The sequence below is a fragment of the Canis lupus genome, chromosome 20 (genome assembly GCF_011100685.1).
Source record: "Canis lupus familiaris isolate Mischka breed German Shepherd chromosome 20, alternate assembly UU_Cfam_GSD_1.0, whole genome shotgun sequence".
In the NCBI taxonomy this organism is placed as follows: domain Eukaryota; kingdom Metazoa; phylum Chordata; class Mammalia; order Carnivora; family Canidae; genus Canis; species Canis lupus.
In genome coordinates, this window is record NC_049241.1 from 17,126,172 (window position 1) to 17,140,148 (window position 13,977).

The window sequence follows — 13,977 nt, forward strand, 5'->3', positions numbered from 1 at the left end:
AAAGGACACACTTGAATCAGAGCCTGTCTGCTGATTCTAGGGATTTTAAATATTCAGTATATAACCTCTGCATATTTGCATAGAAACTTGTCTCTTTGTGAACATTTCACTTATGGACTTCATGGATGTAGTCAAAGACATTTCACAAAATAGAAGCACATCAATTCTGTCAGCCGCCACCAGACAGTATATGATGCAGTTTCACCTTGGTCTCTGCATGTTGTCAGCATCAGCTCATCTTCAATTGATAGAATCATGTTTCAGTCCCCTTTGTAGCACACATCGTGTCGACTACCTAGTGTGTGGTGCATGTGTATATAATATACTACACAAAATGATGCACAAATCAAGTGGAGAAATGGTAACTATTAACGACTTTATCCAAGAAGACTATCATGCTCACATATTATGATGAATAGCCATTTACTGAAAAAAAAGACAGGAAAAATTATCCAATATTGAAGTCTGTATAAGTTCCACTCGAGATATATATATATATATATATTTCACTCTTAATCATTTCTCTCCCCTTGCATAGGATATGTTGGACACATATGACTATCAAAATTTGTTCTGCTGTGAACAAATTAAATAAAGTACTATAGCCACCAATTATATAAATTACCCATTCATGTTTGACTATATATATCTCTATATATACATATAGATATGTATGTATATATGTCTATATATATAGTTACATAAATATAAAATTAAAAACTATATATATATGAAATTAGGAACTTGAAGTCATCTAAACTAAGTATCTGAAGCATTATACACTTATTTATTCATTTAAAAAATCCTGGCCATTCATTTTAATGCCATGATTTAGACTGTATCTACACCAAGTAAAGTAAATAACAAAGGTAGTCATCTAAATAATTCATACCAAATTTTAGCACACAATATTCAAACAGTTTTCCTTTGTAAATGATCCTGTTAATTGTACTCTGAACTTCACTTTACTTAGAAATAGCATCATTTCTAAATCAATATTACTATTAAGTCTGAATCATTAATTAGTAATATATTTTCTGAGTTCAGTAGGAAATTACACAGTGAGGTGGTGACCTGTGCTTAAGGGGATGCCTCTCGTGAAAGACTAATTTTAAGATCAATGTAGTAACAACAAAAAAATTGAAATGATTATCCAGATTGATTTAGTTGAAACAACAAAATTATATCTGCATGAATACAGTTGAATCTCACTTTTTCCATGGTGTTCTTAGCAAGTTAACAAGAGCTAAAGACTCCATCCATAAAACTTCTTTTCCTCAGGTGTATTCTAGGCAGTCTATAGAAGGAAAATTAGTCTCTGGGCCCAAAGAGAAAATCCTTACATTTCCAATGAACTGTCTTAGTTTGACAAAAATGCATTTGGGCAAAGATGTATGGGGCTGTTGTGGTAAGTTCTTCAGAATGAAGAAATGCTTGCAATGCATTTAGAAAACATGTTGGTGAAAGGCAAATGAGACCTAAATTTAGCTTGAATGGTGGCGAAGTGGATAAAGAGTGATTATGGCTGTTTGTTTTGATGAGGTTAGTAGCTTGGATCATGACCTCTCGAGAAAAATAAGATAGAGTGTTCTAATGGATTTTTCTTAATCTAATGTAGAAATGACATTGAATGATGGTTCTTAATTAGCATCCTCCTCTTCACCTGCATTTGATGCGACACCCCCACATTTGCCTTTATAGCCTGAGTAATGCAAAAGGCAAGCTCCTTTGCTGCATTGAGGACACGAGAATGACAAATTTAAATTGGTTCTGTGCAAATGAAGAAAGAGATGTTGCTTCCAATTTTCCACATGTAACTCAAATTTGTATTAAAAGGTCATAAGAATGCAAGACAATGGACACAGCGTAACACATCTAATTCCTTTACTAAATTAAATTATTTACTCTTGAATCTATTACTCATCAGATATATAACATTAAAAAACACAGAACAGAAAAATCATGGTGGTGAATGTTGATCATTTTCAAAGACAGTAACAACCCCCAAGAGTCTATGCATAATAGTTCATCTTATGCTTAATGATGTAAGGAAAGGTGCAGATTTATTTTCTCCTTATTGCTTAAAGAAACAGCCTGTTGTTCACCATTCCCCTTATGAAACAAGAAAAAATAAAAGACACAAGATAGAAAGAAAATAACATTTTGAAAATCCTTTCTCAATTAACCTAGTGTCTGTTTCTTGACTTTGGCTAACATAGTCTCTTACTCTGAAGTGTTTAAGTTACTTCCAAGATTTTTCTAGTGGAAATCTACTAAAAACCTCAGAAAGATACAGAGTGTTTGGTGGTGGTAGTTGAGGTGGGGAGAATGAGGTGAGGGGGCTTGCTGCTCTGACCCATGTTTTAAGATAATCTCATATCAGGAATTGAATTCGACATTCAGAATCCATTCCAATTCCTTATCTTTAAAACCACCTAGAGCTGGTAATTCGGAAAAGCTGGTTGGATAAATGGAAAACCAGATTCTGATTTCCTCAGGAGAATCAGCTTATAAATCCCTGCTGGATCATGGAAATTAAGCATTTCCCCAAACCAACCTTTTCTTTTGCCCTAGGATAACCTGATCAAATTTCTTGGCTTCATTTTCTCTATTGGGCTAGCAGTAATGTGAAACTGCCGAAGCCTTGTCAGATCTAAAGCCAATTTCAAAGGAAAGCCAGTTCCTTGGGGGAAAGGTGGCCATGCAAAGGCAAGATTGTGCTAATAGTTAAATTCTGTCTTCAAATGCCACCAACTGTCTTAAGAGAAAATGATATAGTGCGAGAGAAAAAGAGAGAGAAGCAACCTGAGGAAAAAAGCAGAAATGAATAACAACAGCATAAAAAGGAGACAGAGGGGAATCAGTGGAAGAAAGCAACGAAAAACAAAAGCTCCTGCATGTTTTCAGAAATATGCTAGCCTGGCATCCGCAAGCTAAATGCAGACTGGTTTTTCACAAATAATTGGAAACATTTTTCATGCTGATTTGTGAATATGTGAAAGAATTAATTCAAGGTGATATTTCATACCACCTTCCAAATGATTCTAGTCACATGCATACACACACACACACACACACAATAAGACTTACTAGGAAAAAGTAGCTCCTTATTTACTTCATATGTCAATTTGTAATACTGACTTAAATTCTTTGTAATTTTGGAGAAAAATCAGCTGGTATATTGATAAGTATTAGCTTTTCTACAGTATCAGCTATTACAGATTACAATGTAGCAGATTATTATTGAGCAGATTACAGACTATATCCAAATATTACATAGAGAAATGTTTAGCAAAGAAATTTTTGGCATTACATGAATATGTATGAGTAAAATATTATTGAGAAATGGTGCAGAATAGAAATATTCCTGTTTAAAGACCTTTATCTCATAAAATTAGCTTTGAACTAAAGAACTGTAAAGTATATGAATGCTAATAAAAAATATGGGTATTGTTTACGTGAAAATTACCTAATGGTCAATCATCTGTTTTCACCTTGAGTGGCCATAAATCCAACATAAATGCAAATTAAAATATAGCAGCATTCATGTAGAAGTTATTAAGAAAATTGTTGGCTTAGGAAACTTCTGAACATAGCTTACCTTGGCTTAATTAATTTTGAAATTTCCAAGTAACTAAAGTAAAAATGAAGGGTTTTGTTTTTTTTTCAATTGTTTAATGACCCAAGTTATGCAATATGCAGAAGATACAAATCACCATTTTATGCCCTCAGACCAGTTACTTCCTCATACTTAGACTAGGACCAGGGATATTAAGGATTTAATTTTTTTTTTTTTTTTAAGTGTGAGTTTGAACTCACAATCCCATAACCCCAAGATCAAGAGTCCCATGTTTTACGGACTGAGACAGCCAAGCACCCCAAGGCCTGTAATTCTTTATCTAAGTCCCATATGCTTTTTGTTTTGGTTTTGGTTTGGTATGTTTTGTTTTGTTTTTTAAGCTTCTGTTTTCTTTGTTTACACTGAATGTGAACATCCAGAATATCAAGTCATGATGATAGTAGCTGCAGGTCTTCATTGGTCATTCTGTCTCCTAATTAGGTGGAACAATGGTAATGATCCTAAATTTTCATCTATCTCAGCCTCATTTCCATTCTTACTTCATTATGGTTATCCAGATAGAGTCAAGTATTTAACTGAAGAGATTATCTGGATATTGCAGGCAAAAGAAATCTTGCATATATGCTTGTGTGTGTGCGTTTGTGTGAAAGAGAGAAGATCCAGTCTTGCATATCAAGTTTGTCTTTCAAATTAATCAAATTTGCCAGAAAATTACTCATTTGATGCCTACAGGGTTTAGTGGAAATATCATTTAATATCCTTTTGATGACAATGAGAAAACACAAAGCTCACATAATTTTTTTAAAGGAAATTTACTGGCTCATTTTTTTGGAATTCCAATAGAGTATCTTGGCATTCTGGCATGGTTGGATCAATGGACTCAAGTAGTCAGCTTTGGCCACTATCTCTTTCTTCACCCCCAAGAAATTACTTTGCTTGCTTTTGCTTTTTTGTTTAGACATTCCCTGTGTGATGAGCAAGATGGTCTCTGAAGCTACAGATGCATAACCTACCATCTTAGCAATCCTGGAAAAAGGTGATACCAATAGTAATAACAATAATAATAATAGCTGGTATTCGGCTATATTTACTGAAAACAATTTATGTTGAGACATTTTTAAGTTCTTTAATATTCATTCCTCATCAAAAGAATGTTATGAAGTGGTGTATTATTCTTCATATTTTACAAATGAGGGAAGAAAAATATTTTCTTAGAAAAATCCATTAGAAAATTTGAAAATCTCTAATTGACCTGATTTGCCTAAATTCCTAACATAATCAAAATGTAAGGCAGCCCAAAAAAAAAAAAAAAAAAAAATGTAAGGCAGCCCAGTTCAAATTTCACCCTCATGACCAAGGGAAATGTGTAATATTCTTGAAAGAGGAAAATGTGCTAAAACTACCAGTCCTTTACAGGTTGACAATTGAATCAGGTTATGATCCACATCTAAATGTCAATGGCTAAATTTGAATTCAACAAATCATTGAGTATTATACGTAAAACCTTGCAAGAAAGGCATAAAAATTTAGGAATGTAATTTTACTCTAGATTTAAGGAGTTATAAGCAAATAGACTAGGAACCAATAAGTAAAAAATGCAGAATTATAAGCAAATGAGTAGAAACAAAGTGCAAATGAAGAATAACAAGGTTGAGAGTTTGCATGCAATAGAAAAAAACCAATAACAATAAAACAATTATAGTAGCCAATTTTATTGAGAACCTATTATGTGCAGCATATTTAACCAACCTGGCAGATACTTACATTTCGCACACTATCTAGAAGAAGTAACTGAAGCTGAGTTAAAATATGTAACTCATGTAAGGTAACATAAGTATAAAATTACTGAGCCTGGATTCAGTCCAGGACATCAGACTCTATGATACTCTCTCACAGATGGCTTTAATTCCTGAATAAAATATGACATCAATAGAATTTACTTAATTTACTTCAGAAAAAAAAATACACCATGAACTATCAGGATTCTTTATATCTTACATATTTAAATAATTCTTTAATATTGCCTTGTAAATTTGTCATTTGTAATTCCAATTTGTAATTTGTAATTCCAATTCCAGAAAATGTACAGTCATATTCTACCATAAATTCAAAATATAATCCCAACATTAGTTATAAATAACATTAATGAACACACAATAAAATCCCAGTGATATTGCTGCAGTCCAGTGTGAAATACAAGCCCAGAAAGTACCATCATATATCAAAATAAAAATACATTTTGCTAAGTTGGTAGGAATGATATGTATATATTATTTCATAGCTACTGTTTAAAGACCAAAAGGTCTACTTGCAGATTGTGGCATGCCTCCTTCAGTGTCAGGTAAAATGTTAAGAACCATCCTTTGAATTTTCAAAAGGTATCTAATAGTTTATCACTGCAGAGTTCATTTGGTATCAGTTAGTCCCTTTTTCTTTACAAGGTTGGAGCTGGGAACAATTCAAGGTCATGTCACTTGGCAAGAAAAAACTTAGAAAGAGAGTATCCCATGCAGTGAACTTCAAGAATAAGTTGTAGTTCACATTCAAAGGCAGAATGATCTGCTATTTTAGCACACTATCCCAGAGTATACTTTATAGCACGTGAGGATTTTACAAGTTTAAAAAATTATACCTTTAAATTTTATTTTCAGGTGAAGTGAAACTGTCTCTGTCTTTGCATAGGAAGAAGTCAGTCGTGAATTTATTTTTTATTATTTATTTGTATTTTTAATTTTTTTAAAGTAGGCTCTATGCCCAGTGTGAAGCCAATGTGGGGCTTGAATTCACGACGCTGAGATCAAGACCTGAGCTGAGATCAAGAGTCGGACACTTAACCAACTGAGCTACCCAGGTGCCCCAATAATAACTTTAATATGATCAATATTTTATTTTATTTTTTAGATTTTAGAATTTTAATTTCTTTTGAATATGTCACTTTTTGCAAGCTACAAAACAAAATCAAACTAAGGCAGCCTAATCCTGTAGAGATCAAGGACAGGTCTTGCAATCTTCCCTAGAAGGACATCAAATACAAGGTGCTAATAGTGGGTTTATAATCTCTAAATAATTACCACTTATCACTTATCTACATTTTTTGTTCCTTAGGAAACAGCCCAAAGTCCAGTACTTAAAGCATGCTATATAGCACATCTCAATCTACAAAGACCAGAATGACCCAAATTATATGCTGGCCAATTTGCTGGTGGAACAAATCAAAGCTGACCAATGACTGGTGAATGGAGAAAGTGTTTACCTTTTGGCAATTTGCTCTGGGGTTTAAATAAAGTCCTGGCTGCTGTTAATAAGAAAGCAGGTAAGAAATGTTACAGATGCACCCTCACATATATGATTTTGCCAAGTCCTTCTACTAGAATACAAAATTAGAGATGAGTGTAGGGGTAAAACACTTAGATGTCTTCAAAACAAATTATCAGTAACATGAAATTTGGCATACTGAATTCTTCCATTTGCCACCAGAACACACTGATAATGAGGATTACTTAAAAGAAATGCTCAACTATGAAAAGGGTGGTAGTATTAATACTTTCTGCTACAGAATAACCTCTGGCTTTCCCATACCATTAACACCGCTACTCTTCCAAGATACATATGCACGTGGAAAAGCTTGTCAGCTTTTGCCAGGGCAAGGAGATGAAAAATAGAGCATGTCCTGATTAGTTAATTTGTGATTGTAAGCTCAGTTGACATCTTGGGGTTAGACTCATAAAATCTGGCCATTTTTTGTTTAACATCTGCAAATGGCAGAAATCTTTAGCTCTTAGTCACAGTTTCTTCTCAATATCTTAAAGCTGGGCTCAGTCCCATCTGTGACTCATCTCCTCAGGCTTGAGGGTGGGAACTAGTCATCAAAATCTGGAATGTCATTGGTAGGAGTAACCCCAGTAGCCTTTGGATGCATAGTAGGAGATATGCAGGTGGTACAATTCTGGCAGGAACACCAGGATGCCAGTGATCAGGACTGAAGGACCCTGGTCTGCCCCTACCGCCCACCACCCTTTTTTGAGATAGCCAGCTAGCAGGAGGCAGCCTATGATGAGAAAGACGTCAATCAAAAATAGTACTATACCTCATATGTGACCCCATGAATGTTTTTCTTAAACTCAAGGTCAATGTAGTCATCATCTGTGCTGGAAAGCCTTGAAAATTTTACTTTACTACTGGGGATTCCAGTAACCAGGTTGGTAGAAGACAGAATCATAACAACACGACACAACTGCAGTCAGAGTACTGCACCAGGCTGCCCCCCACACCAACTGCTTGCTCACAGTTGGCAGTGGAGGCACCTGAGGCCTCATGGCATGTCTCACCTTGTAGCCATCCTCCTTGCCAATATTATCAATATTTTAAAGATCACTTTAAATTTGCCTACATGTGTTAGGTACATTGATATCGAATGCATCCTCTAGGACTCTATCTAGCACGGTGATATTTTGCACAATATCTGAAAACTATAAACACACTAGGAAGACACTAAGAAGAGCTTATGGGCCACAGACCCCAGAAAGGGAGATCTTGGGTGACCTGTTGATAGTTCAGGCTCTATATGAGTAAGACAAACAGTCCAAGGACTGTATTTTTTACTCTGTGTCCTGTTGTCTGCAGCATTTTCTGGCATCATCAACTCAAATTTGCAAAGGTGAAAACGTTAATGTTACCAGAAAGCTTCAAAGAAATTTTGCACCAAGTCATTAAAAAATCAATTTGCAAGCACAGAGAGGATATCAGGTATTAGTAACAGCCAACTCTTATTTATCAAGTTAGATAAATCCATTTTTTTAATAACAAAGAACTGATCCTGCAAGTAGGGAAATTTCAGAGATAAGAATTCCTTTGATTTTTGTTTTGTTTTGAACTTACCCTCACATGAAGTTTTTACTTACAAAATGTTTAAGGATATTACTTTTGGAATAATAGTTTAGAGAAAAAATGCTAATGTGCTTGTTTACAAGTACATACATGCTTGTATCTATAAATACATAACTTCCTGGGGTTTTCTGGAACTTTCCTTCAGTTTCTCAATTCCATATTACCTTGGATTGAGGATGAATATGTAAAAAAGATAAGGAAGAAATATAATATATAATATATATATATATAACATAGTGTGATGTACTATACTATAATAAATATAACATCTAGTGGCAGAAACACTTAAGCACATGCATATAAATGGGCACAATTGTAGCTTATTTATTATACACTGAGAACAGTGAGATATCTAGCATTGAGGGATGTGTTGGAGAAGAAGGGTAACAGGAAGAGAAGTAGTCATTGATGATAAGTATTCAGAATGATGCAAAGGAGTCTGATTTATGTGAATGTCGAGTGGGCACTCATGAAGGATTGGAGCAACAGAAGTGGCATGGCTCTGTAAGTGTGACTTTCCATGGTGAGTAAGATAGATTTGCAGAGAGAGAAGAATCAAGAAATGAGCTAAGAAGATATTGCAATGATCTAATCATGATGTTGATATGGTGGCAGGATGGGGATGGAGAGCATGATGGCATGATGCATAGGAAAAAACACTTCAAAAACAGATTTGAGAGAACCTAGTGTCTTTATCTCCTGTGTACCAAACCTAAACTAAGGATTCAAGTTGGCCCATTATGGAAAATGGGAGAGAAGTCCTCATAGAAACACCAACTGTGAGATTTTGGGCTCATTATGTTTTCCCTTGAGACTCAGTTTTTACATCTTACAGATGTACAGATGTACACATTATCAGTAGAGGCTTTCAGCTCTGATATTTTGTTTCTGTACTACAATACACTGGAGGGATGGCCAGAGTTAAAGAGACTGAAATGAGATAAAGAAAAGGTAAGAATGGGTAGTGGTTTGAATAATGGGCATTTAATACGTACCTGGAATTGTGTTAGTTTTTTTTTTTTTTTTTTGAATTGTGTTAGTTTTTAAAATACTTATTATCTTAGTTCTCATAACAAACCAATAAGAGAAGAGGTAAATAAATCAAAGAAGAAAGAAAGAAAGAAAACTGAACAAAGAGAACTACTTGTCAAGGGAGGCAGCAAAGTATCCTCTGGAGAAAGATTGGATAAACTGGAAAGGGTAGAAATCTGAGGGTTTGGGGGTTGAGTCTGGCTTAAGTGGCTTCGGGTTTAGTTTAATATGAACTCCATGATATCTCTTGTTTATTTAACTCCCAATGGCCCATCTGTAGAGAAAGGGCAGCAACACCCATCTTAGTTTGCAGTTACCAGCAGGGCTGTGAATCTTTTTTTTCCCCCCTGACTTGCCAACCTCAGACCACTACATTCCTGTAGCTGCCTCTTTACTACACCATTTCAGTAGCAAATGCATTGTTTTGCACCTCTCTTGACCAGGAGCAAAGTAGGGAACAATTCTTTAGATGACATTAGCACTTGAGTTTAGACTAACGATGCCAAATCTGATTTATATTGTCTTTCCCCAGCCATATGATCTAGCATTCTCCTTGCCCTTTCAATGCAGCTGTACATTAAGCTGCATGCTTTAGAGGTTTTCTCCAACAACTCCCAGACCACTTTCCTAATCAGTATTCAGCAGTATCTTTCCTTTCAGCAGATGCACATTATTTTCTTCTCCCTTTGTTCCTAAGGTTTCTTCTAAGGTTTATCCACATTGACTGCCTTTGCTGTTTATCATCCTAATTTTAATAATGACCCCAAGACCTATAAAAAAATATACATTTAAGTTGCTTGACAGCAAAACACACCACTGTTTATAGGAAAATGAAGAGATAACATTTATAAGGAACGCCTAAAAAAAAGACATTGTTCTTCAATTGGGTGGTCCAGTATTGACAAAATTTATAAAGTTTCAAGATTTATGATAGAATCTCGTTTTAGCCCCTTAAGAAAACATTTTATCTGAGTGTATATAAAATCATTTTCATCAAGATAGAGACACTGGCTTCAGTTTAATTTTGGAAGAGAAAGAACTAGTACATTCTTGCTTTATGAAGTTATTACAAGACTACTTTTTAGAAAAGGTCTGCATGTTATTTTTTTAAAGACAACATTGCAAAATTGTCGGTGAGTTACTTTTAGGTATATATAAATCATTTTCAGCTTTCTTGATATGAAAATGTGAAGAGCTTCATGAAAAGCAAATAATATGAGGTGTTGGTTAAAGATAATAATCTTTTCATTCCCTGGCTCGCAGACTGTGCCAGGGAGAAAACACAGGCAAACAAAAGCATTAAGTCCCCAGGCTTCCAAATGAGAAATAGTCATGATTACAATCCATCAGTTCACTCAAGTGGTGTTAGCTGTGACTCACCAGTTGAATTCTGGCTCTAATTGCCATTACTCAAACTATGCCTATTTATCACCAGACAGGACAAAATGGCTGTCTTTGTAGCCCAGCTTTACAGCAGCACATTTGCAACAATCAGCACTTGCGATTGTTCTCATTCATGCCTCCAAGAATATAAATTGCACTGAATGGTGAGAAATAGCAAGATGAGTAATGCTTAATTTCTAAGTCAATCAGATTATGCATCCATCCATCCATCCATCCATCCAATATATATGTCCTAGACATTGTGCTGAAATGTTGGGGGAATAAACAGTAATTAAGCGATTTCATTTTCATTTTGGTTGTACTGAAATTAGAAGGATCCAGAGAAGATATACTTGGACTGAGCTGGTAGGTCATGTTGTGACCCAATTACTCAACAACAAGATTTGTCTTATGTGAATAACATAAGAAGGTTGACAACCAAGTTGTCTATTAGCCTCTTTACCTCTGTGACCATAGCACTGGTGCAAACTTTGTTTGCCTGCATTACCTCAAAGTCTAAGTGACCATCCTCCTCTCTTGTTCCTATTCAGTCAAATCCAATAGAACCACTAGAAAGAGCCCATTAAAACATGTCAGAAAAAAAAATGTCAGAAAACAAAAACAAATACAAAAACAAAAAGCATGTCAGATCATGTAGCTCTTCTCTTCTTCCATCTACCTTGGAGTTAAAGTTATCACAAAATGCTTATAATGTTCTAAGAGATCTTCATTCTTCTATTGCTGTTATGTGTCTAATATCACTTCCTCCATATTGCCTTCTCTTCCCCCTGCTCCCACCCCAGCTACCTTGCTATTCTTTGAATAGGTAGACTCTTGCCTCAGAATTTGAACTCAGTATTCCATCTGCTGGATCACTGTTCCCCCAGATATCCACTTTCATGGCTCTCATTTCTTTCAGGTTTTCACTCAAATGTTCCCCTTCTCACAGAGACTAAATCTGATTAGCCTACTTAAATCTGTACACAACTCCATTCATCAGATTCTCACTAACATATCCCTCCATCCCTTCATTTCTTTTCCCTGCAAAACACAGGATAACACTTGAAAACATGACTTGCTTTATTTTTCGCTTTTATTTATCTGTCCCTTCTCACTGAATTTTTTTTTCTGTTGTTCTCTGAATTTCCAGTGAAAAGAAGAGTGCATGATGAATCATGGTTTTTCAACACATACATGTGAAATGCATGATTCTTGGGCTACTATCCAATGCTTCTGTCCAAGAAGTCCATTCAGGAAATTTCTCCTCCAAGTATTTTGTGGCTAGACCAAAGCCTATTTGTCCTCTAACTAGACCATATCCTTTCCACATCAACTACATGTTTTTATTAGACTCATTTATTCATTCGAGATGCATTACTACATCAGGCATTTACAAGGTATCATCTATGAGATGAACTACAAGTGCTATGCTGGGAGTTCAATCAAAATGTGGAGACTCAGACCTCAAATATCACAGTCCTGGTAAAGACTCACATATAGAGCACAGGTGTAGAATAGTATACCAAGTGTTATTTTGAAGGTCAGCCTGCCATTCCTGGAGTGAGGGGAAGAAGCTAGTTTGGGCATCTAGGAAAGACTCCAAAAAGGAAGTTATTTTGACATAAGCTTGCAAACTAGCAATCAGCAGTCTGCCTCCGGACTGCAGATGTATTTAACATGGCATGAAGAATGTTCTCTTTTTCCTTTGAAATAATTAAATGAGCAAATAAGTAAATTCATACACCTTGATTTTAAAATGGGATGCCTCATATTAAATTATGGATTTCTCACTGCTCCTGAAAAAATGTAAAAAGGAAATAGAAGGTATGACAGTACTGTAGCCATATCCCGCATGGCAGTTATGAACCTGGAGAGATTATTGTGTTTCTATCAAAATTCTTTTGTCTAAAAGAATAACCAAGAATAGAAGAAATATTAAAAAGAGGGATAGAACATATCTCTTGTTGCAAGTGTTATTTCTATGTGTTTAATATGCATCCACCAGCACACTCCTCTCATTTACATTGTTTCCCTCTCCCTGTAGATATCTGAGATTGTTTGATGTGATGTAGACCTTGAAAGATGAGTCAAGAAGGACACTACAGGCAGAGAGGGAGCAGGAAGGTCAAGAAGAAGATATTATGCTCAGAACACGTGGATTGCCAGAGAGAAGAGCATATAGAAGAAACTGTGAAGAGTAAGGCCACAGACAAAGGTTGTGACCAGACGAGAAAGGCCCTTTTTTAAAATGCTAAAATATTGAGATTATCTGTTGGGGGAAAACTGAAATGAACGTATTTTCAAGCTGTGGAATGAGTTAAACATTAAATCTGTTAGGATTGTGAAATAAAAAGTCATAAATAAAACAAAATGAAGGTCTGAGGGATTTCCTGTAAATTCAGGGACAGGAACTTGACTAGAGCTCTTCCAGCTAATCAAAGGTGTTTGCTACTCTCTGGTTCAAGAGTATTCTATGATACATTTGAAGCTATGGGAAATAATGAACTCCAGATTTGTTTTTATATTACATTTATCTTACTAGCATTAGTTCATACTTCAATTTACAAACTTAAATTGGTATACAATGAAGAGTAACATACAAAGAAACATGTGCACTGCTTATACACACTGTTGACGGGTACTGAAAAGCTATACACAACTCCAGGCTCCCTTGCTACTCTTACACCAAGGTTGAAGGTAAATATCCACCAAGCCCTTGCACCTCTGTTTAACGGAGCCCAAGTGACACAAACAAATGTCTTGTAGGAAGATACGAGAAGATATTTGCTTCCCTAATAAAAAGGAGAGGCCTAGCTGGCATAGATTCTCCTTCTTCTGTCATCTTGTTCCTATCAAATGCCAATAGATGATTGGCATTCAGCTTTCTTGGCAGCCCTGAAAATTTTTAGCTACTAAACCTCTTTCTAGTTTCTTGTTATGTGAAAAGGAAAAAGCCCTCTTTATTTAAGCCAGTTCTCATTCCTGGCTGTGGTAGGCCATCCCTAAGGTTTCCCTCAAATCTTCTCTTCCTGGTATTCAAATCTTTTTGTAATCTCCTCCCCTTGAGAGTGAGTTAGACTTAGTGGTTTGCTTCT

General features: G+C 35.5%; 1 long non-coding RNA gene and 1 pseudogene across 2 annotated transcripts in view; one reads left to right on the forward strand and one right to left on the reverse strand.

Moving 5' to 3' along the window:
* Positions 1-13,253, forward strand: part of LOC102154165 — a 32,883-nt gene extending 19,630 nt beyond the window's left edge. The window contains exons 1-3 of one of the 2 annotated variants that reach the window (XR_005374709.1): positions 6,370-6,431; positions 6,686-6,893; positions 12,927-13,253. This is a non-coding gene — a long non-coding RNA (uncharacterized LOC102154165). Of the gene's footprint in view, positions 1-6,369; positions 6,432-6,685; positions 6,894-12,926 lie in introns of those variants that run through there. The other variant, XR_005374710.1, reaches the window with a different exon arrangement.
* On the reverse strand, positions 7,440-7,799 carry LOC100687133 (annotated as a pseudogene).
* Positions 13,254-13,977: the final 724 nt, after the last annotated feature.